The sequence below is a fragment of the Denticeps clupeoides genome, chromosome 16 (assembly GCF_900700375.1).
Source record: "Denticeps clupeoides chromosome 16, fDenClu1.1, whole genome shotgun sequence".
NCBI lineage: Eukaryota > Metazoa > Chordata > Actinopteri > Clupeiformes > Denticipitidae > Denticeps > Denticeps clupeoides.
The window spans coordinates 11,101,293-11,127,210 of record NC_041722.1 but is presented as its reverse complement, the minus strand read 5'-3'; the positions used below and the strand labels follow the sequence as shown (position 1 = coordinate 11,127,210).

The window sequence follows — 25,918 nt, the reverse complement described above, 5'->3', positions numbered from 1 at the left end:
AGGTTTGTTTCATTATTTCTGACACCCAAATGTAGAAAAAGAATAATAAATAATAATAATGATGTGTGTGTCTGTGTGTTTGCAGGTTTGACTACCTGACACAGGGAGCATCTGTTTCTCTAACTGGATCAAGCCACATTAATTTATCTGCATGGGCAAGCAGATGCTGCACAGTCCTGCACTTAATTAATCTGTACATATGGTAACAGCGAACACTCGGTCCCAGAGACCTGAGCGACTTTACCAAAAGAAGAGCGTTTTCTCAATGCACGCTTTAAGGAGCTGAGCTGCCTGGAAAGGACAGCACTGATTTATCACCAAAGCATGCTTAAACAGGTAATAATGTGCACTGACAGTTCACCTAATGTACTTCGGCCTGGTTTTTGTGCCCCGGGAGTCTCCTCTCTGCTGCTATGTTCACTTGCCACCTCCGTGTGGTAGTGAAGGAGAGCTGAGAGCCTGAGAGGATGAGACAGACCCTGCCCGACCATGATAATTATGATGTATGTACCCTGACCATGCATGTACCTTTATTATGTCATGACCAGGCACTTGAGACCCCAGTGAAATCGCGGCTCTGGGTGCTGAACATTTAAATGATTACACGAAATGTGAAAATGCATATTTCCAAGCCGCTGGGCCCTTTTCAATTTTTGAACAATTTTCTCCCTCTACAGTGAATGACTGATTCAGTACCTCACCCCATGGTTCCCCACATTAATAAATCTCATAACACCCTTCAGCCCACAGTTAAGGTTACTAAAGTTGCATAAAAAGCACTTTCAGGCTTAAAGGCGTGGCACTCAGTGGAAGCAAAGCAACCAGCAGCTTTGTACACCCCAATTACATAGGACTCACACTGAGCAATGAATAATGAATGAGTATTTGTTGTTTCCATGCTAAAGGCACTAGAAATCATGTTTGCGTAAACTACAAATTGACACATTACCTGCTCAACGTGCAGGATTATCTCTGAACGCCGCAGAGGGGGTTCTTTTTTGTTTATACCAAGGGTCGGATGACTTGCGTTGTGTGCGCCACACCGCAAAACAGCACGTTTAACCATGCATGTTGTTAGGCTTTAGCGGTTATTATGGAAAATATCGAAATGAATCAATAAGTAATATGAGTTGCTGTGCTTTTTTAAATGAATACATGCCATTCAGTATCATGGACAAACATTGATTCTGAGCTGTTGTGTGATGAGTTTTGAGCTTATTTCTGAGCTAATGCCTTGCATTGGCCTCATATAAAGGATTTATTGATCTTCAACAAATTCTCAAATTCTCCCACACCACCCCTCTGCTACGTTCCCTCCACTGGCTCCCAGTAGCTGCACGCATCAGGTTCAAAATACTGATGCTGGCCTACAAAGCCAAACATGGAGTAGCACCATCCTACCTCACAGCCCTTATTACACCTCGCACTGCACCTCGTATACTCCGAGCCTCCAGTACTGCTCGTCTGGTCCCTCCATCTCTGAATCCTATGAATCCTATGAAGCTGCAGAAGAGCATTTTCTCCTGGCCGTAGTAGCCGATGCTGTCTCGTTCTTTCACGTCCACATTATCCACCGATGCAGCTCTTACAGTGATTTTCACTGGACAAGGGTGGACGTGCACCCTTCACTTCAACTTTTCTTCACTTCAGCCGCTTCACTGAAACATGAGAACATCGTTCAAACTCTCTATCTAAACAAGGCTCCAAGAGTTCCCATGTTCCTGACGGGTGTCGGCCCAGGAAACGTTCCCTGGAAGATGAGCACACAGCAATCTATTCCGAATCAAAATCAGAATCAGTATCATGTTTATTGGTCAAATATATTAGCACGCATACAAAGAATTTCATTCCAGCCCATTTCAGCAGTGAGCAATATACACTACAAGTCAAATGCTTGGACAGTGGTGATACTCTGTAGAGAATAAGACAGAGGCAATTTTGAAGAATTCAATGCAAGAAACACGCTTTAGAAATGGCTACATATGTTTGATGAATCTGTTTTTTCAGAGTTGCCTCTTTTTAGCTTCATAACTGCTTTGTTCAGTATTGTCATCATAAACCTGTTGGAAAACCATCCCCATTGTCTAAATTAAGGTGGTTGAGAGAAGCCAAGATTGTGAAATGCTGCCATCGCAGCAAAAGCTCCCTGCTTTGGAGAGACTTGAATATTATTATTTTTTTGTCTTGTTTACTATTTTTTTAATTGGTGAAAGTGATTGCTTTTGTTATTGTTATACATAGCACAGCACATGGTGCACACAACAAAATGTGTCCTCTGAATTTAACCCATCATACATTCGTGAGCATTGGGCAGCCATGAAAGGCACCCGGGCAGCAGTGGGTGGGGACTTTTGCTTGTTCAGTGACCTCAGTGACATGACACGGTGCTCCATCATGCTGGAAAAGGCATTGTTCTTCACCAAACTGTTCTTGGATGGTTTGGAGAAGTTGCTGTCGGAGGATGTTTTGGTCCCATTTTTCATGGCTGTGTTCTTAGGCAAAATTGTGAGTGATCCCACTCCCTTGGATTTTTTCAGATGCTCCAAACAATCGGAAAGGGGCTTCATCAGAGAAACTGACTCCAATGACTCCTTCAGTCCAATCCCTGTACTTTTTGCATAATATCAGTCTGTCCTTGATGTTTTTCTTGGAGAGAAGTGGCTTCTTTGATGCCTTTATTGACACCAGGCCATCCTCCAAATGTCTTCGCCTCACTGTATGTGCAGATGCACTCACACCTGCTTTGCTGCCGTTCCTGAGCAAGCTCTGCACATGTGTTTCCTTGCATGTAACAGACAAATATCAATGATTCAAGCATCACCCTCCTTTTAATGCATCTGGTGTAACTCAATTTAGCATGACAGAATGATCTCCAGCCTTGTGCGTTAACAAGAGGATCACTGAAATGATCTCAGCAAAATCCCTCTTCCCATTCTCATTGCAAAAAGGGACTTTGCAATTCATATGATCACTCTTCATAACATTCTGTATATGCATATTGCCAGCAAACTTTGCGAAAACTAGTATTTGTGTCATTCTCAAAACCTTTTGCCATGACTGTATATAACCTCTGTAATGCAAAAAAAGCAAGACCCATAAATGAGTAGATACGTCCAAATTTTTGAATGGTAGTATACATTCAGGGTCTTTTTTACAGACATGCACAAAAATACAGATAATAAACAAGACCACACAATATAAGTGAATTGCAATAATAACAGTGTGGAGTGTAGACCGAGTTGCATTGGATATGGAACATGGTTTTATAGCGGTTTAGATGTTTGTGAGGGGGATGGTGTGAGGAAAGAAGCTGTTCCTGTGTAGGTTGGTTCTGGTGTATAGACTCTATATCATCTGCCAAAGGGGAAGAGTGTCTAGGGTCTGAGGGAAAAATATAATGTTATAAAAAAACAAAAGAGGTGACAGAAGGGAGGAATAAAAATGAGTGGTTGAGGGATATATGTATATTATAAAGAATTACACCAATTTGGGTTTTCCGAGTGCCTTGGCCAAAGCAGCTTGAACCCCTTCCAACAATTTCCACACACAAAACACATGTGCTGCTCCTTTAAGCATGTGGAAAAAACTCCAGCAGCAATGAATTTATGCAAGTACAGTCCAGCACCAAAATTACAAAAATTGCCATGCATTACAACTAGTGAGGCAATTATAAGGACAGCAGTATTTACGGCACAAAATGCATGCATTAGTGTTCAGGCAGAAAAACACTGTCCCTCTGACAGTGTCCACCCAAGACAGTCGGCCATCCAAATCAAGTGGGTGCAGTGGAGGAGACTGCAGATTGTTGTTTTTTTAACAAGTGAATTAACACTCGACCACATTAACAATTCTTCACATCTCTCAAGACTCCTCCCTCAAACCAACACCTCACAACCTCGCCCCCCCACCCCCGTCCCCCCATGATTGAAAACACATAAAGACGCAAAAAAAGAAAGAAAAAACTAAACTGGTGGACTAGAGACCAGGAGGAATGTGTTTGGTGTGTGTGCATGCGGGAGAAAGACATTCCTTCATCGCCTCAAGTCGGCTTACTCGGTGTCCATGGCAACTGATATCCAGAGGTGCTTCTTCATCTCCCTATACTCTTACATATAAATAACCCACTGCTGGCTCCCATAGGCGAAGCACTAAAGCGCAGCGCTGATCCATCAGGTCGGGGACTTTTACTGGCCAGACTGAGACCATTAATGGGAGACCCCACAGCACCTGCCCCTCCGGCTGTCATTGCTTGGCTGTGACGGCCCAGCGCTGCCCGCAAAGTTCTTAATCACATAACCCTGCATTCCCTGCTGGAGCTGAGTGATTACGGCATGGCGGCCTTGCCAAGTGCCCTCCTTTGTGGGCAGCACATTCCTTCCAGTGCCTGTTTCATTTGGTTCATCTGCAGTGTTGGCCCTTATTTGCATTGCAGTGCTGGAAGGATAACACCCCCAACACCCTCCGCAGCAGAATGGTGAGACCAGGCACTGGAACTCACCCAGAGTCCACACACAGACATACACACGCACACACAGCCATAGAGGATGAGAAAAGGATTTCCCCCAGAGGCAGATAGATGTAGGACCTCATTGCAGATATATAAGGATAAAGGGCTGTCACATTCAGTTTGAAGATGACTCCCAGCACTGCCCATAGCACCAAGGGCATTCTTAACCTGCTAAGGCCACCAGGACTGATAGTGTGGCATAAATGCATTTATTTTTTTTACCCATTTATTTACCCATTTCCTTTCTCTTCATGGGAATCTGGTTTGAAGAAAGTTTTCAGTTGAGGTTTGAGTGGTTTGGCACCATACTGCAGATGCACAGTAGTATGTTTTTTTCTTTCTTTTTTTTTTCTTTTTTTATTGTTGTCTTCCAAAAGAATATGAAAGTTTTTTGGATGTGCTCTTGTCAAGGCACACCCAGAAATATACTGAAAAATGCTTCAGCAAAAAGATCAGGGTAACGACTACATATAAATCTACATTCAAGCAGCTCCCAAAACCCTTTTCTAATGAATAGTTATTGATTCTACTGAAAAGGTGACCTTTAGAACAGCGGCCAGAGCATGTCTGTCTGCAGTGTGATATATGTAAGCCGTCTTCCTCAAAGCCGTAATAATTTTATGTGCCTGCTGAATCAGTCATTAACGAGAGAAACATCAATCAGCTTCAGAAATTCAATAGTTAAAGACTGAGGTCTGCCAATCAATGAATTTGTAAAGGTCAGGCACTTCACCCATCAATAGTGGTTCATTCCTTCAAGGAAATTGGCATTTCTATAGAAACCCCAGTTGACAAATCGGATTGCTTTTGACTGACAGTCAGTATGTTTCCATGCACAATTTAGTCAAGTTAAAGTTACAGCATGACTGTTGTTCTGTCAGTACACAAGCATGTAAGGGAAATCGATTTATTGACCAATGTATGTCTGTACAATGTATGTCTATGACAGTTGATGACATGCACTCTGTCAGCTTGTTGGTGAGGTGGTATAGGTTGATTTACAAACTAGCAACCAGTGCAGTGAAACACTGGTGTAATGTGTTGACTCTTTTTAGCAGTTGTCAGCATGCACGCTGCTGAATTTTGGGCGACCAAAATAAAGAACATTGCAGTAGTCAAGCCACAATGTGTGAGCTTATTTGCTTGTGCATTTTAAAATTGCCATCCATGGATGGCATTGGACTACCGTTTTGCTCTGTTTTGCATTCGTTGAAACATTTCAAAGCTATTCATTGCTTAATGTCACCCAGTCAGTCAATTAATGGTGTGTGTGTTTTAGAGGCGAGTAGATCATTGGAATAAAAATTTAATGAATTAAATGTTGTTTTTTTATTGTTCCCAGTGGAAGTGTGTATTAAGAAAACAGCAAAATGCCAAGTACAGATCCCTGAGGGCTCCCCATAGTGAACAGGTGCCCAGGAGGATGTACAGTCACCAGATCTGGGACAATGCCAGAGGTAAGACTACTATTAAGCTATGTCTGAACGCAGGGAGTACCAAAAGAACCAAAACAACAGACAAATGAACAAATGAATCAACAGCAGATTGGTACCATATGGTGTAGTGATCTGGACAGCTTCACAGTTCTGTACATTTCAATTTCAATCAGACTAACATGTGTACATGTTTACATTTACTATTAACATATTTACATTAACATATTTACAAGTCTGGCTAGAGTTGAGTAGAGTAGAGTTGTTTTACAAGGTAAGTACATCTGTGTACATCTGAAACTTACAGCATTATTTACAGCATTATTTTTTAAATAGTGGTAAGTGCAGCACTACATGCTGAGGATATGCATAAATAAATAGATACAAAATGAAAAAACACAATCTTCCGTGATGCTTGCATGTGTGACATATTTATCAGTGCAGGTCTAAATCATCCAGAATGAGGCAGATAAGTTGTGCAATGATTATCAGTCATTGGCTCCTCCCATTTTATTCAGGTTCTATCATAAAAAAATCCATACGTTAGAAGCCTAGAGTGTATGAATAACAGATTGAATGACATGTTTAATATTTATTGCCATCAGACTATTTATTTAATTCAATGTAACTTTTTTGTCCCCTCGTGTCCTGCCCCCACCAAAAAAGACAAAACCTTTCTCTGCAATCTTTGGTGAGGAATGGACAATTCCTAAACAAGAAAAGTAAAGCCCCTAGACATTTTAAGGTCATTATTTAACAATCTCACACATAATCGGCATGTCACAGAGCATTCCCCAGAAGGGCAACGTGTGAACGTACCGGGAATGTACCCAGCCATCAGGAACACAGGTCTCATATCCATTCCTGTTCTCTGTGCACTGTGCGATTGCTCTGCTTTTTGTCTGTGCTAGTTCTTTCTCATCTCATAATGCGCAAATATTGTACAGTATTTTTTATCTATAAATACCCACTGTGTACATCCCACAGTCACATCTTTGAATGTTATAGGAATCCAAAAGACCCCCCAGAAAGTCCACAGGGATCAGGGTGGGTTTCAATCAAGTGAGCCCCCTTCTCCCTGAGCCAGTATTTTCTAATTAGGATAATTCAAACAGCACATGGCATTTTTACCAGAACAACCCACTGTCATCTGTACCACAAATATAGTTAACTGGCACAGTTAATGTGGAAAATAGTGGCTTTTTCACACAAAGCAGTAAAACTGTACTGTCACAAATGCCTGTTCATGGTGTGTAAAATATACTCATTACTAATATTCTTGGGCTAAACATCCATGAAGGTGTAAAAACAGGATTAGCACTGACATTTATATTACGTCTCTCAGCCTGCCCATTTCACATCTGTTCCGTCTTATGATTAACACACAAAATAAATCGCATTTTCTTGGTCATATTTGCAAGCAGGTTTGAAGTCTTGGATATAAAATCCTTTATGATTGGCTGCATCAAAATAAATGCAGCACAAGGTTAGAAATTAAACTAGCGCAATAAAACTGCATGTAAAAAAACAAGATCTGCAAACAAAAAGTTTTGTATTTGTTAAGGGGAGCGTGTCTGTGGTGGATGAGATAACTTATTCACTTAACCTAACTTATTCACTGTACAACACTTTGGTCTGGTGCTGGTTTGCTTTATAGTGATTTATAAATAAAGTTGTATAGGACTGGATTGAGATGATGCAGCGGCGGAGGGAAGTTGGCATGCAGGGTGCTCGGTATGAGTATAGCGGTGAATGATCAGTAGAAATCCTGCTGAGAAAACACTGCTTTGCCAAGCAGGGAGACGTGAATTACTGGGCTGACATGCATGGTGCGGTTTGTAGACAGTTTGTAGGCGACTGGGTTGACCCCCTGAGACAGTGGGTAAATTCACCGACCGATCAGTATAAAGGAAAGGATGAATGGGGCCATATATTGTGAGATTTGGGGTAAAAAACCTCCTTCCATTTGTGAGAGCATTCAACTGTTTCTCACAGTTGAAGTGTACCTATGATGAAAATGACCTCTAGGGACAACTAGCACAATCAGTGGTTGCCCCCTGTGTGTTTTGGGTGTAAAGTCAGAATGTCATGTGGGATGCAAGATTTATGATGGACTAATATTATAAAAAATTTACCTTGGAGTTTTCAGTAAACAAAACAACTCTGACATCTTCATAATATGCAAGCACATCAGCGGGAGTACCTTTTTTCCACCTAATTATAGAAGTGAAAAATATTAATATACGAATTTATATATATTTTTTTTTCTTGATGTAATTTCACCACCTTAAAATTGCAATACACCAACAACAACACTCCCACCAGTGCAAACCACGAACAGACACAACTAGATCCCATGAAAATGTACAAATTAAACTGAAAATCTTTTAACTTTTCCCCCACACAGACAAACATTCATCAGACATACGAGTAAAGCTTGAAGTTTTGCAAAATTAATGAAAATCACTTTTCAAAAGCATTTGTCAGGATTGCCTGCAGCTGGGCTCCACACCGGAACCCAATCCTGACGCCCCATAAATGCCGGAAGTTTCCGCCCGTTCGGGGTCGCTGGCATTTTCGTGAACTCTATGCACGAACTTGACCTTGTTTAGTTTTATGTGTTTTGAGTTCTGGCAATCGCCACACGCCTACGGGTTTGTTTCAGTTCTTGATTTATGTTAAACTGTTTTTGGCCATCTCGCCATTGTTTATTTGTATTTCTTTGTTTATTGTATAATAAAACCCCTTCCCAGTATGTCAGACCTCTGCGCTTCCTTCCCCCGTAAGTCCGTAGTCGTGACAGAATGCCAGCGACCCCCCCCAAAAGCGCAGAGGTGGAAAGCAGAGGAGAAGAAACGCCGCGAAGGACGCAGCCCGGCGCGGCGAACGCGGACGGCAGGGGAGAGACGCGCCGCCCGTTCTGGTGGAGCGTTTTCTCCCCGAGAAGCCGTGGTACGCGGCGCCGCGTGATGACGTCACCCCCGGGAAACTCCGCGAAACCCGGAAGCGACAACGTCGGCGGGTGAGTGGGCGGAGCGAGGACGTTGGCGTCGGCAGCAGCGAGGAAGTGACGTGGGCAGCGAGCGCAGAAGATGCGACCCCCACGATCTTCGGCATGTCGAGCCAAGAACTCTGCGCTCTGCTGGCAAGGCTCCCCGTGGACTGGGACGACACGGACGACGACGAGAGCACGGGAGACGAGAGTTGGGCTCCGCCCATCGCGCCAGTCTGCGATCGTCGCAAGGTCCGTGGGGACCCACGTCACTTCCAGGGGGGTGAGAAGCGGCAACAACAACGGCAGCGTTCCTCCAGCGAGGAGGTGGGCAGCCTCCAGCCCGAATGGCCAGAGTACTGCCCATGGGAGCTTATCGCGCCATGGGTCCAGGATGTCCGCAGGGTGGACGACCCTTGGAGTCACCGGTGGGAGGACACGGATGACGAAAGCGATGATGACGTGGATTTTCGGTGGGCGGTCGGTGCCGGGATGGCTCCGCCCAGCGTGCGCGTCCGAGATCATCGCGGCGTCCGTGATGACCCATGTGACTTCCGGGGGTACGAGGTTGACACGGACGACGACCAGGATGACGCCGTTTGGGCAGTCGGTGCCGGGATGGCTCCGCCCATCGCGCCCATCCAGGAGCGTCACGAGGTCCGTGGAGACCCACGTCCCTCCCAGCAGTGTGAGGAAAGCTGGTGGAAGAGGGCGACGGGAGGTCGCCAGCCAGCAACTGCGCTGCCGGGACTGCCTCGCAGGGAATCCTCCATTCCTGCTCCAGTCGCCGACCCGCCTTCCCTCTGCCCGGACGTTCCCCAGCAAAATGGCAGCGCAGCACCAGCGTCCACACCTGCTGGCGAAGACGTCCACCCCCCTCCACACCACACACCTACCACCATCTCCAGCGACGTGCCCAGCCCCGTGTGGGACCGCCCAATTGTCCCGGGACCCTTCAGTGGGGCAGCAGACACAGACGAGATCACTACCATCCTCACGTGTCTGTCTGGATCAGCATGGGGCTGGAGCACAACCCTCTGGCAGCAGGGAGAGACAGACAGGAGTTTTCGGGACTTCCAACAGAGACTGAGGGCGGAGTTTGATCGGCCTGAGCCAGGGATCGAACTCTGCCCCTCCACCACATCCAGTGCCAGTCAGGATCCGGGGCAAGAAGACCCAGCACTGGTGGGCGACGAGAAGGTCGCTCCTCCCGAGATCCTGGCTGTGCCCCCTGAGGAGGTCCCGGAGAGCCCAGAGAGGGAGCCAGACGACCCTCTCTTCTGTCTGTCTCTGTCTGTGTGTGTCTGTGTGGCATATGTGTCCGTATGTCGCCCCCACTTCCCCTCTTTGTGTCCACCAGATGGCGACCCAGCCGCGGAGCCGAACCCCAGGGAGGAGGTTCCTGACCCGAATGTGCTGGTCCAAGGCGAGGTGGACAAGCCCCAAGGTACCCCTAAGTCCAGCCGGGGGGGGTGCTCCCCCAAAGAATTTTTTGGGGGGGTGCAGTTCGGGTTGGGGACTCCTCCTGAGGGGAGGGGAGGTGGGGAAGCGATGGAGCTGGGTCCTCCGGTAGCCAGTGAGGAGGGCGGGCCAGGCATGGGCCTGCGTCTGCCTCCAGAGGGGTGGAGCGCCATAGAGCCCCCGGGTAGGCATGAGGACCCAGCTGGGACAGGCAGGAAGAGGGCCTGCTTGTCCCAACGGACGCAGAAGGGGCTAGCCGGATGGTCTGGCAATGCCCCCCCCTTGGCACCAGGGCCGGGCAGCGAGAGGGGCTGCATAGTCCCAGAAGGCACCAGCCTGGGGTGCCTGGAACAGTCGCCGGAGGCTCTGGGACAATCTCCCTGCGCGGTGCAGGGGGTGACACAAGACGTGTCAGAGGGGACATGTGGAGACAGGGCCCACACGTACCCAGATGGATCGGCCCTGATTATTGTGTGCAGGTACGGGAGTCTGGGGCCGTCATGCGGGACCACGCCGGGGAGCCAGGCCGAGGGTCCGGGGCCGCCAAGCGGGACCACGCCGGGGAGCCAGGCCGAGGGTCCGGGGCCGCCAAGCGGGACCACGCCGGGGAGCCAGGCCGAGGGTCCGGGGCCGCCAAGCGGGACCTCGCCGGGGAGCCAGGCCGAGGGTCCGGGGCCGCCAAGCGGGACCTCGCCGGGGAGCCAGGCCGAGGGTCCGGGGCCGCCAAGCGGGACCTCGCCGGGGAGCCAGGCCGAGGGTCCGGGGCCGCCAAGCGGGACCTCGCCGGGGAGCCAGGCCGAGGGTCCGGGGCCGCCAAGCGGGACCACGCCGGGGAGCCAGGCCGAGGGTCCGGGGCCGCCAAGCGGGACCACGCCGGGGAGCCAGGCCGAGGGTCCGGGGCCGCCACGCCTGACCACGCCGGGGAGCCAGCCCGAGGGACCGGGGCCGCCACGCCTGACCACGCCGGGGAGCCAGCCCGAGGGACCGGGGCCGCCACGCCTGACCACGCCGGGGAGCCAGCCCGAGGGACCGGGTCCTCCAAGGGGAGGATACAGCAGGGCAGGAGCCCTGTGGTTGCCGCCATCCGCCCCGCCGCCTCCACTGATGGTACTGTTGGGGCTCCGAGGACGTAGCCCTTGGAGGGGGGGGCTCTGTCAGGATTGCCTGCAGCTGGGCTCCACACCGGAACCCAATCCTGACGCCCCATAAATGCCGGAAGTTTCCGCCCGTTCGGGGTCGCTGGCATTTTCGTGAACTCTATGCACGAACTTGACCTTGTTTAGTTTTATGTGTTTTGAGTTCTGGCAATCGCCACACGCCTACGGGTTTGTTTCAGTTCTTGATTTATGTTAAACTGTTTTTGGCCATCTCGCCATTGTTTATTTGTATTTCTTTGTTTATTGTATAATAAAACCCCTTCCCAGTATGTCAGACCTCTGCGCTTCCTTCCCCCGTAAGTCCGTAGTCGTGACAGCATTACAGCACTTTGATGGGGGATCTAAATAAAATCATATTTAAATCACATCAGAAGATTTCTGAAACCTTATTTTTAATACACTGCCAAAGCCATAAAATATAGTCATCTCAACCCAAGATGCATTAACTATGAAAGGAGGCCATACAATAGAACATAAGCTTCTTTACACCAGCACCGAGATTCAGGATCAAGGCTGGATTAACTCTTTGAATAATGAAGTCCAAAAAGCAACACGCCAATAATTAAAAGGTGCTTCTGAACATGATGGCTTCTGGGTAAATTGAATATATATCATGCTTGATGAAAAAAAAATACTTTATTTATTTTGCCCCTTTGTCACATGAACTGGGAGATCAGAAGATCTTGGTGGCTGTATGAAGAGCACTTGTGGGAAGATTGATTTTTTTCTAAGCCCACAATATGTCTTATAGATCTTCATCGGCCCACATGCCTCGATCCGTATTTGAAGCATGTAATGTGAAGCAATGTTCATATACTTTACTGGTTAAGCAAGCATACCCTCTCTGTCACTTGAGTAAACAATACCATGTTCATGGTCTATAGTATTAGTACAGCAGAGACGACAGAACTCGTGCATTGTACCCATTTCTTTGAAACCTGGACCAGTCAGTGAAAAAAATCTGTTTTGTAAGTATATTCCCTGTAGTGAAGAAGAGGCACTATTTCATTTCATTCTTCAGATATAAACACCACCAAGACAAATCCAGGTCCTGGCTTTGTGTGTAGAGTTTGCAGGGGTAAGAAACCTGCTTGTTGACACGACAACAGTATCCAACTCTTGCATTTACCTGGTTATTTGGTTTTTGTTAACTGTTAGAAATACATTTTATATAATGTTCTAATGTTACCTAGACAAACACAGGCATGACATAGAAGTTACAGGAATGGACAGTTTATTGACAAAGATAGATGAACGTGAAGTGGACATGAAGTGATTGTCATTGTGATACACTGCAGCACAACACATGGTTACTGTCACATGATTCCATCCATGTGACCAGGAGCAACACGGAGATGAGGTAACGTGACTCCTATAAACTGGCAAGATGGCCACTGCCAGCCACTCAGTCATTGATCCGTCAACTCGACTCAGCTCCTTCTTCACCTCAAATCGTACGATTGATCCTGATCATCTCCTCACCTCTCCACTGTTCCTACCCCAATTCAACCTAAAATGCGAATGACAACATCCATGTGGTGTTGCGGCTCACGCCGGCTCTCGTTCGCATATTACACCGGAGGGAACTTGCCTGTGTGTGGGAATGGTGCTCAGTGGACCGGTCTTCGAACCCACGAGCTTCTGATTACAGGGCCGCTTCCTTACCCGCTAGGCCAGATTCATGTGTGAAAAGGTACCAATATTTCAGAAAGACTCAAATGAGAGAAAAAGAGAATGAGATAGAGAGGGAAAGAATGAAGCAGAGAATGAGCAAGGAGTAAGCACCTTCACCTCTGAGCACCTTTTTTTTTACGTGATAGTCACAGTTTGGAGACAGAGTGAGGGGTTTAAAATAATACGGACATTCCCACTTTAAAAAAAGAGAAGTGAAGTGATTGTCACTTGTGATACACAGCAGCACAGCACATGGTGCACACAGTGAAATTTGTCCTCTGCATTTAGCCCATCACCCTGAGTGAGCAGTGGGCAGCCATGACAGGCGCCTGGGGAGCAGTGTGTGGGGACGGTGCTTTGCTCAGTGGCACATTGGCGCATCGGGATTCGAACCGGCAACCTTCTGATTACGGGGCTGCTTCCTTAACAGCTAGGCCTCCACTGCCCCTGTGTGAGTCCCTGCCTTCGGTTGGGCCCCCGAAACTTTGACATGGATTAGGAAGTTATGGCTAATGAGTGAGCAAGTGACTAAAAGTCTCACAGTCGAAGAAGAGGAGCGTGATTTGTGAAAGAATAGCTGCGAGAGCGGCGCCTGTCATGTCAGCAGCTGCCTCCTGTTAGCGTGGCTGCCCACATTGTCACTGACACACGTTTCATGGTGTGAGGACCAAGAAGACTCCAGACACATTTAACAGCAACCTTTTGATTCCTGCCAGAACCTGGCTGCCAAATCAGTACATGTTGTATAAGTCGGTGATCATTTGAGCCTCCTGGTCATGGCTCTTATAATATGTGTTCCAATAATACAATATGTGTTCCAATTTACTCATTCTGTAACCAGGTCAGACATATTCGTCTATGCTATTGATTCTAACACAGAAAAAAAGCGAGAGATTGATGGACTCACTACAAGTCTTATGCACAGTAAGTGTGGAGTTGGGTCCTGTCTAGGGCTGATGTAATCAGAAGGTTGCCGGTTCAAATCCCCTGTGCCACTGAACAGAGCACCGTCATGCCACTGAGGTGCCACCGTCCCCACAGACTGCTCCCCGGTGTCACGGCTGTTCGGCATGGCGGGGCAGGTGATCTGGAACGATGACAAGACATGATGAGGAAGATGGACGCATTCACACTACGTCACGAAACAGGGGTTTAATATGTGATGAACAGGACAGGGGAGACATCTAGTCACAGTAAACATGTAACAATAACCTGACTGTGAACAGACACAAACAGGGCAGCTTTATACGATCAGACACAGGTGAACACGATCAGGAAACATTACACAGGGCAAACATGAAACTACATAACTCCACATGTGTTCATTCATAATTTTAATGCCTTCAGTGAGAATCTACCAATGTAAATGGTCATGAAAATAAAGAATGAACACATGTGGAGTTATGTAGTGTCCAAACGTTTGGCCTGAACTGTATACTGTGAAGCGATTGTCATTGTGAAGAACTGCAGCACACACATGGTTCACACATCGAAACCCTTGGTGAGCAGTGGGCAGCCATGAAAGGTGCCCAGGGAGCAATGTGAGTGGCACCGCAGTGGCACCTTCCGATTACGCCAACCACTGGTTAATGTTAAAGAGACTAAGAAGCCCATAATACAGTACATATGTTGTAAACGATTTGACGAAGAAGGACAGCTCACTATGATGCAATCATGATATGTGTATAACTGTAACTCTCTTTATTTTTCTGCTATAAATACAGTTTAATGAGGTCAAAATAAACATTATAATACTGCACACCAGTGTACTGATAATGTCATGTAATTTAAGGTCACTTCCCAACATATCATGTATTTTAATGCTTGAAAAAACCCTTGATTTCTTTCTGCTGATAGAATCAATAGTCTAATTCAAATAGCATTTCATCCGCATGAGAGTTTTCTCCAGGTCATCTATAACAGTTCTAAAGAAAATCTGACCATGATAAAAAAGCATGTGTGCTCTAAATTGTGTGTGTTCCTGGTTTGCTATCCACAAGCTTGTGTAAGCTTGATAAGCAAATTTACTTATCTGCAAACACAATTAGTCGTGTTTATATGAGATTGTAATTAGTGAGGTATTAATGTTCATTGTTCGCATTTTAATACTGGTATTCATTATTTTAGGTGACTGGTGTAAAATGTCCACACTATAGCTTCAACAGGGAGGTGCTTTTATGTTACCTAGGTAACGTATGGAGAAGTTATGTCGGTACTGGTGATAGTGCACTGTGAGATGGGAGACGGAACAGGGAGAAATGTGTATTTACACTGGAGAACAGAACACAGCCTCGATTCCTCTGTGAACCATCACAGCTTGAGCCATATTGACAGAAGTGTGATCTTGTCATTCTGGTTTATTTTATTATCATCATTATTTTTTAAAAACACTAAGAGATGAAAAGGTTCAGTTGAACATTCATATTGGGAGCTTTCACACTAGTTCCTCCCATTGCTGAGTGAGAAAAGCAAGTGCGAATGAAACTAAAATTAACCACAAGACAACATGCTCCAGCAGGATGTAGAACAATGAGCACAGTCTGACATTCTAAGACTCTGTTAATTGCCTCAGATTTAATACAGCTATAGATGGACATGGCAAAAATTGATCCAGACTATTTTTTTCTCAAAGGCTACCAAAGTGAAAGAAAATGTGAGGCACTCTGTTATATCCAATCAGGCTTTAATCAGTTTAGAATCAGAGATTAGGCAAAAGGCTAGATTTTCCATGTTGACTTTACCACTTCTTTTTTGTACATGTACTGCATTTAGGAGACACCCTTATCCAGAGCGACTTACAATCAATAGTTACAGGGACAGTCCCCCTGGAGACACTTAGGGTTAAGTGTCTTGTTCAGGGACACAATGGTAGTAAGTGGAGTTTGAACCTGGGTCTTCTGGTTTATAGGCGGTTCATTACCTACAAGGCTACTACCACCCACACTTTTTTAACATAATACAAAACATTTCAGATTCTTTTAGCGGGTAACAAAACTACAGCTGTGGTCAGAAGTTTACATGGACATATCACACATGAATGTTGAATTTCGGTCCCTTTTCTGATGACAGTGTATCAATCTCAAAGGAACAAAGAAATAAAGAAATCATTTAAATGTCCATGTCCAAATCTCCGAATGCCAAGCTATGTTCATGTAAATCATGTGGCTATAATGAGAGCGAAAAACTAACCCCACCCTACTTCCAGCACATTCACTCATTGAGGCACATGGGCCATCCTCCATATTCTCCATCCTCAGTATACAGTCGTGCCGCTACGATTCGGTGCCAGATTGTCGCGCTCCCTCCTGGGTTCCGGTGGGAAACTGGCGGAATGAGAACTGTCAGAGCGGCGCGAAAGCTGTTACTTCAGGAGGGAGGCGGGTCACGGCACCTGTTAACAGTCATGTGTGCTCCCCTGGGGAAAGATCTGCGTCTGCAGCTGTGCTGTCTGCTGAGCTGCATTGAGTTGCTGTTTCGTAGCAACACGAAGCTCGGGTATGTCCTTAGCTTCACAACTCAAATGATGCCTAATACCCTCAAGAAAACTGTGTCTTTAAAACATGATTTCTTTATCTTCTTATATTGTTTTCATTTTCTTTTTCTTTTCAACCCTGTGGAAAGATGACGAAGATCAAGAAAAGGTCGAGAGGAGCTTCATGGCTAAATGGCAAAGAGATGAATTCTTGTTTCCCTTTTAAAGTCGCATGGTTTGGCTTGTGCTGTTGCCAGCAAATGAACGCCATATGGTGCGTCTCTCCATAGAATCAGGCAAAGCAGAAGGTGGGTATTTCTGTATCTGCTCAAAGGTGGCCCACACATATCTCCCAACATGCAGGTGACTCACGGCATCTCGCTGTCTGTACGAGAACGGCTACAGTGCGAGTGTGGGCTGGCGGGCGTGAAAGCCCATAATCTGGGACTGGGACCCCAATTGAATGAAGAGAGAGCAGCGTCTTTATCTGTGGATTTGCAGAGTTGACAAGTCAATAGAGGAGCAGTCCCCAATCAGCACTATATTCAGAAAGATCAGACAGCAGCCCTGGGTATGCATTGCTGTGTTGTGTGAATGCTGATTCTCTTTGTGTTTTTTCTGTAAGAATGGACATCACGGGAGCCTGCTTTTGCCTTGCATAACAGATGTCTGCAGGGGGAGGTGTGACATTCCTGTGTCGACGGTTGTGGGTGAAGATTCGGCACCCCTGTTTTACATGCCTTTGTCGTCGACGGTTGTGGGTGAAGATTCGGCACCCCTGTTTTACATGCCTTTTGTCTGACGGCAACGTGTGAAGTATCAGCCGTCAGGACCGCCCACCCTCTTTGTCTTCCCCAAATGGGAGGCACCGGGGGCGTGACATCAGAAACAACAGGTTCTAATTGGTCAGTGACAACTTCCTGTAGGCCAGTGACAACTCCTGTTGGCCAGTGACAACTTCCTGTAGGCCAGGGGTATAAAGGTCTGCTCACATGTGGAAAAAGGGACTCTGAGCTTTCTTTCTCAGGGGGTTTTCCATCGGAAGCCGGAGGCTTCTGAGTCTTTCTCTCCCCCTCCTTTTCTCTTCTCCCTCTTTACTCTTTCTTCTCATTTTTATTTTCTCTGTAACCTTGGTACCTTTTTACATTCAATATTCACATGTAACTACAATAATTATTTACCGGTGTTAATAAATTAGAAACTGTTCATTTTTAACCTCTATTGTGCCATGCCTCTTTCTGCCAGGTAACATCAAGTTGGAGTGGTTGAATACAGTGCTTTTGTGTGGAGGGAGAAAGAGTTTTTCTACACACTCTATTCTCTTCTCCCACACCACATGGTCTTCATTGTTTTTACATTGCTTAGAACTATAGTTACCAGATTACACAGACGGCAGACAGGGCTGAACACTGCATTAAGTAACACAGGAAACAAGAAAAAGAAGGAGTCAAGGCCTCTGAAGGCAATATAGAAGCTCTTGTGTAGGTCATGCATGGTGCAGAATCCAGCATAATGGGGAGGTCAGGTAGTGAGGGGCAGAATGGGGCTAACAAAAATCCATAGAAATATTTTTTTCAAAGGTTTCTCCAAATGTTTAAAGGTCAAGTGACCAACGTGGTCAAAATGACACAAGTGGAGGGTCGTACTCTCTTGGTGTGAAGTGTTTGCGGTGATCATCAAGTCCTCGATTGTGTCTGTCCACAGTTCGGTTCGTCCATCTCTTGTTCTCTGTCGCATCAGGAGCATGATGGGGCATGAAATAGTCCCAACAGATAATCAGTTCTTAGTCTTGTAGTTAGTGACCCTGCAAGATCCCAGTCACAGTCTTTAGTTGTATGAGGCTGCCATACATTACTCTTCACGTAAGTCCTTTCAGCATCTCCAAAATCACGGAAATGAACATTACTTATGTAACAGACTACTTATGTTTTTGGCCACGTTTTATCAATTTAATGTGCTTTGTGAATTGAGGCAGGGTTTGCTTACTGAGCAAAAATGTCGCGTAGAAAAATAAAACATGCTGTTCCTGTCATGAGCTGACAAATCCAGTAAAAGGCTTTATTCCAATGGAAAATAAAACTGTCTGCAAACCAATCATTTGCCTGTAAAGGTCTTGACCGCTGACTATTATAAGCATGTATGTTGATAGACTTTAACTCAACGGGTACCCTGGCTTTTTGTGTGATTCTAAAGCTTCCTGTTGCTATGTTACGCAGCTGTTACTGTGCAGCGATAACATCAATATAGGAAACACAAAGAAACCCAAGGCAGAAGGCCTAAAGCTAAAGGCATGGACAACATAAAGATCCATGTTTATTCATACTGACAAATGAATTATTCATTAAAGGCACATTACTTATTTAAATGATGTGCTAGGACAGCCATGGCACATGCAACAACATGGCTACGCAGCGAGAGGAAAGGAAATTGTGGCTCAGTCCTTGTTTCTGAAGAAGCATTCAGACGGGGCTTTTTGCTGGAGGTGCTAATGGAATTTATGGTGGCAGGGTGCAGCTGTGGCTGATCATTTACGGCGCGATAAGTAAGCAAGTGAGCCGATTCCAGACCACAGAGTCTCTCCCTGTCGGTCTGACGAAGCCACGTAGCATTTCCGCTCACTCTGTTACACCGAGAAGCACTTTAAGTGGCCATATGGGAAAAGACAAGTGTGTGCATGTGTGTGTGTGTCTGCACACATCTGTGAAACATTATAGTGTGTGTATGCCTGTTAGGGACAGCAGTAATCATAATCTGATCATGAAAAGCTCCAAAGTATTAATTTTCTTTCTGAAATCGTCAGCTGACAGTTATAATAGAGCAAAGAACAAGGCCACGCTGGCTGTAACTGACCAATCAAATAAGAGAATGCAGGGCCTTTCTGAGCGTTTGGGCTAAGTAAGGGCAAAATAAGCAAGGAGGCTGCTACCTGTAGATCAGGAGCAACCACAGGGGATTAACCAGCAGGTCGTCATGCTGTAGAGAATGGTCTTCAAAGCCGAGGGATGTTCCCTATATGGTTGTTACTATGGCAACGGACATCTCAGGCTCAGGGTCTCAAAACTCAAATCACATTAGGTTGTTAAGCTTGTCTCATGGTACTTTGCTACGCTAGTACAAGGAATGTAGATTCGCCAGGGAAAACTTAACCAAGCCGTCTTTTTTTTCCAAGATTTAAACAGAATGACCAGAAAACATATATATAATTTTATTTTATTGTTATTCAAGCCAGCTAAAAATTAAAAGAAGTAGAGGCAGCTACACTCCCATTGTGGGGAGAAAGAAGCTGAGGGGATGGGCAGTCATTTTTCCATTCTTTCATCATGTGACCTGTTAATGAAGTGAAAAGGCACCCACCAAGAGTGACAAACTGCCTCTGCAGAGAGAACAGAGTGACAGACCTGATGTTCCACAGCTGCTTATTTATTTTATTGCTTGTTAATTCATCTATTTTTTTGTGTAAGTATAAAGGCTGTTAAAACCAGTTGCCAGTCCTCTTGACCTTCTATTTGTCCTAATGGGTTCCTTTGCTTTAGGTGAAAGCTACTGATGTTCTTAATGGGGAACTGTTGCTCAGGTGATAGTCTGGCAGACGTTGGCTCTAAATAATTCACGCAAATGCCCTACAGACAGTTGATCCCAACAGTGCACTGGCTCAACACCGAGTCAACATGGAGTTCAGAGCTCGGCACACATCATCCAGTGCCCTGATTATGATTTAACACTAATGACACTCACGGCTTCCCGCTCACCTAAAGTGTTCATGAGTTATTTGTAGCCTCTGTTCAACCCCAGCCGATGTCCGGAAAAGAACAGCTTGTTAAAGGTATTGATCATTATCAATGTGATTCGTTAGCCTGATTAACGTTCTGAAAATAATAAAGGATAATTAAGCAACATGAATATGGATGGTTAGTTTTTCATTAACAGACCTGAAAAGAGAAATGAGTTCCATGAAAAGAGATGCCGCAGGGCCTCTCCAAGATATTTTATTATAAAGGTAATTGGAGAATTATTAGCCTGTTAGAACAGAGATAATGATTCAGGAAAACCCAAAATAGCTATAGAATATCTGGGTGGAAAAAGTAATGTAGTGATAATTATGGTGTCTCAAACACACACATACAGACAATGATGTATTATGAAAAAATAAAATATCAGCACAGGTTTATATTTACTACTGTCACATGAAATATAGAGTAGTAGTTGCCATGTGAAACACTTTCAAAGCTGGTGAGATGCTCACACCACAGGAGAAGCTGGACGCTGCATGCAGACGAACCATGCCCCGCCCCACGCCCCTCACTGAGTACAAGCAGCCCTTGTGAATTCCAAAGGCATTTATTTCTCCAGTTTACATTTACATTTATGGCATTTATCAGACGGTCTTATCCAGAGCGACTTACAATAAGTAGTTACAGGGACAGTCCCCCCTGGAGCAACTTAGGGTTAAGTGTCTTGCTCAGGGACACAATGGTAGTAAGTGGGATTTGAACCCGGGTCTTCTGGTTCATAATCGAGTTGATCAGCTGAAGTCAGAAAATCTTTGAGGTCTAAAAATGAAATGCAAAACGTGCTTCCGATATTACCAATAATCATACCTGGAACATCTTACCGAACTTTCTGTTGTTTCGTAAGTATACGAATGATTTCCATCTTGTCTAGATCTCAGCAGTTAAAATTCTTGGGTTAGCCTTGGTTTGAATTGATTGTGAATTGAATAGATTTGAAAAGAAATAATATTGGCCTTGGCTCTGATGATCTTGACTATACAAATGCAGTGGATAATGAAATGTCTGCTACAGTTTTTTAAACCCTCATCACAGACACGTAAAGAAGTTTCTTCTGCACTTGGCTTTCTTGACTCCAGTGGGAGCGGGGTCACGGGTCTTCTTGTTTTCCTGTTTTGCGTAAGGGACTCACCTGAAGGAAGTCAGAGCTGCGCTTTCCTTCCCACCTTCTGGTCAGCTGACTCACTGTGACCGTACCTCGCTGCTCTGTTCCTCATGTGGGGAATCAATGCCTCCTCTGCGCCTGTGTGGGATTTCAGCACACATACACACACTCGCACACATGCCACTGTGGCATGATGAAGCTGTTGCCACGGAAACACACACCATGGGTGTGAGCCACAGGCAAAAGCTTGAGTGTGAGATCACTCACGCAACATAGGCAATCTCAAGAATATAAGCGCTGCAATTACATTTGATGAATTCTGCGTCTTCAGACACACATCTGCACCTCCTCTGTCCTTCTTTGTATCCCACGTTCACTCCAATGCTGCATATCTAATACAACGTATATCAATTTGAATAATATTGCAATTTTTCAATTATTCAGTAAAACATCCACACAAGATCATTGTTTCTGTTCCGCTACATTAATTTCACTACGTTAATATTTCACAATGACTAATGGACCATGCACTAAAAAAGTGACTGGTATAAATGTTATAAGCGGAATACGATTGCTAATTCCTGATAGCTCTGCAGGGGCAGACAGAAAATGGAAAATGTTGTCATGGCAACATAAAGAGCTACGAGTGGGTCCTCCAAAAAGCTGGCTTTCTAATGTCTGTTTTGGCTATCGCCTTTTTTCATGTGGGCTATACAATATCCAGAGTGAATTCGCTTAGTACCAGGAGCAACGTTGACAAAGCGTGGTTTACATTACCGCAGAGAGCATCACTTTCCCTGAGTCTCACCCTGACTGGGCTATTGTTACCCTGTCCACTCAACGAAGGGTTTAACGTGGTGCCGTACTTATCAGACGCAACAGGTTGTAGGATGAAACATCCAACTGTTGCTCAGTTTATACTGTAAAGTCTACATTCACAACCATTGAAATACAGCTTAGTGACAGTATACTTCTAGCCCTGATTCCACCCTCTTGGCTGTGGCACCCTCGCGAAGAGGCTGGGTGCACTAATCCGCTTAGCTGCACACATTTAACACCACAGCTGCTTACAGCAAATAAGGTCTATGTAGACAAAATCTATGAAATCTTGAAAAGATGGATGTGATGATGTAAAATTGCCAAACAAACATGAAGAATGATGTATGTGGTTGGGGAGCAAAGGGACAGGACATATACGAGTACTGAAACTCTACAGAGCCGGGCTCTAGGGTCTCAGGTTCTGCTGTAACAGGGCTGAGCCGCACTTGTTGTCTGCAGTTCTTTTTTAAAGGTCTTTTTTTAAAGCATTTCTTGTTGCATTGTCAAAAGTTTATGCATAACATGGGGCATGAACTTTTTCCCACCAAGAGAATCATTGTCTATGATTAGCCCACCTGTACTACTGATCAAAGTCTGGATAGCATACACAGAATTAATGCCACATTTTACACCAGCAGGATCTCATATATATATAAATAAAATTTATATATATATAAAATAAAACTAATATACAGAACTGAAAAGAAATACAAATTGACAGTCAAAAATATCTAATATATATTTATATTGGCTGTCAAGCTGTATTTCTTTTCAGTTCTACTATATAACTGTACAGGAAGAAACACACAGAACCACATCCCATCCTCTATTATGTCACATTGTGTTCAAGGACTAGTGATCAGCCGCTATGTGAAAGTCAGTGTTCTAAGGTGTGAGCTGTGATGGCATGAAAAGACAAAAACGAAAATACAAATGTATGTGGGCTTGTTTTGAAATGTTGATGGCACAGGCATCCCCAACACATCATTTCAGGTTTTTCATCTTGAACGCCAGCAACGGAGGCAGATGATACCGGCAAGCGCATATGCTCGCTTAAATTTCGCTCACACTTTTGTCTCCATCTCCACCGCCATCATAAAAAACACCAACTGCACATTTGTTTTGAATTCATCTGAATTCCCATGCAGTTGTTTTCTGTCGAGTGTTAGTATAAAACTGTGCACAGCCACACCCCACTGCAGTGTGATTGGGAAGACGGGATTTGTGGGTGATTAGTGCATCCTGCATTCTCATTTCACAGCATGCTTATTTCCGCTGGGCTCAAAGACGGGGTGTCTGGCCCTGGAAGTGCGGGGGAGGCTGAGACTCCTAAAAGCTACCCCAGGCACATAATGAACAGCACCTCACATTTCCTACTGGATTTATTTGTCTGGATATAATGAGAAGAAGCCTTCACTAATGAACCTCTGTTTTATTGATTTTGAGATAGCAGTGAGGCAGTCTAAAATTCACTCAAACCAAACTGTAAGGTTACGGTCTAGTAAACCCTATGTAAGATGAACAATATTCAATTATGAGCTGGGAGGCATGAAATGACATGGGCCTCATCTTCACCTACAATACCTGAAGGATGATTCTATTGTGTTTTTAAATACAGAAATACATTGCAAAAACAATATGTCTAAGCTTTAGGTAAAGATGCCCTGAGATCCTTTGTATTACATGAGAGATTGTGAGAGCCATCGTTTTAAAAGATGCCATGTGATATGGATATAGCTATAGACATAGATATATAACCTAAAACATGTCATAGGAAAAAATAATCTTAGACTTTCCACAGCAGGATGAACACACAGACCAGAGCCAGTTTCAGCTGATGTGCATGATCTGAACTGTGGGGGGAAACCCATATGACCTCAAATTGAACAAGTACAGACAACAGTGAGAGGCAACATGGGAAATTGGCCTACAATGTTCCACAAACAAAAATATATATTTTTAATTGTTATGGCATGTGGCTTCTCCTCACTCCATCACCAAAACAGGTCTAACTCAATGGGGAACATGTTTGGCTCTTGTGGTATCATTTACCAGTATGTTAGCAAACAGATTTTTTTATGTCCTGAAAGGGAGGATTGCACTTTGTTGGTTTGATATCTGTGAAGTTTGGAATGTAACCTTGACCTCTTTCATGTTCAAAAAAACATTCCTGAGCTATTTTTGCAGTGTGATAGGGTGCATTATCTTGCTGAAATTTGCCAGCGCCATCAGGGAATACCATTACCATGAAGGGGTGTCAATGGTCTGCAACAATCTCTGGCTAAGTGCTGGATGTCAAAGCAACATCCACATTAATGTCAGGACCCTAGGCTTTCTGGCAGAAAATTGCCCCAAGCATCACACTGACTCCACTGACTTGTTTTCTTTCCATAAGGCATCCAGCCGCCATCTCCTGCCCACACAAAGTTAAAGAAAATGTCGTTCATTGGTTCACACCACTTTTTCTATTGTGGTGGGCACAGAGGCATGACCACGGGGGGCTGGGAAACCATATAATGGTGTTGTCAACCATTATCAAAGCTATGCATAGGTGGCTTATTAAAAAGCAGACATCTTCAACTTCTGTCGCTCCGTGGTAGTTGCGTGGTCGCTCAGTGGTAGCTGCACGCATCAGATTCAAAATACTGATGCTGGCCTACAAAGCCAAACATGGAGTAGCACCATCCTACATCACAGCCCTTATTACACCTCGCACTGCACCTCGTATACTCCGAGCCTCCAGTACTGCTTGCCTGGTCCCTCCATCTCTGAAGGTAAAAGGAAGACATTCATCTAGACTCTTCTCCGTCTTGGCCCCTCGGTGGTGGAATGAACTTTCCCTCGAGGTCAGAAGAGCTCAGTCACTGAGTATTTTCAAACGGCAGCTCAAGACCTTCCTCTTTAAAGAATATTTACATTAACTTGTAAACTCCTTATTGTCAAACTTGTGTACAGAATCTACAACAAGAGTGAATAAAAAGATTGTATTCATAGTTAGGGGTCCTAATGAACCAGAACTGATCCCTTCATCGATGGTAACATGAAAGCACGTTGTAAGTTGCTCTGGATAAGGGCGTCTGGCAAATGCCTTAAATGTAAATGTAAATGTGGTTGAGCCCAACATAGAGCATAGCGCAACCTCGTCAGATGCTAAAACTCTGTGCCCGTGTCAAACACCCCAAACCTCTGCCTGCAACACAGAATACAGTCTGGTCTGCCTGATTTAAACATGGATAGCCCATCCCAGCCTATTTGGATTAATTATCCCAAGAGCGCATTTATAAAGATGCAGATGTTTTAGTGCCAGCTGGTATCAGTCTCGACCATGGCTTGAATATCCCGTTGTCCGTGATGCAAGCTACGCTTTGCCTGCTTCACATGTCTAGCAGGTAAAGAAATGAACCCGCTTCTCTTTTGGGCGCCTTTCATGGCTGCTTGCTGCTCACCAAGGGAGAGGACATTTTGTTGTGTCACCGTCTGCTGTGCTTCACAATGACAACCACTTCTCTT

At 45.0% G+C, this 25,918-nt stretch overlaps 1 long non-coding RNA gene across 2 annotated transcripts in view; it reads left to right on the top strand.

Annotated features, from left to right (window-relative positions):
- LOC114765649 (uncharacterized) overlaps positions 1-25,918 on the top strand; it is a 35,456-nt gene that overhangs the window by 1,024 nt on the left and 8,514 nt on the right. The window contains exons 2-4 of one of the 2 annotated variants that reach the window (XR_003742694.1): positions 86-336; positions 5,850-5,964; positions 16,846-17,244. This is a non-coding gene — a long non-coding RNA (uncharacterized LOC114765649). Of the gene's footprint in view, positions 1-85; positions 337-5,849; positions 5,965-16,845; positions 17,245-25,918 lie in introns of those variants that run through there. The other variant, XR_003742695.1, reaches the window with a different exon arrangement.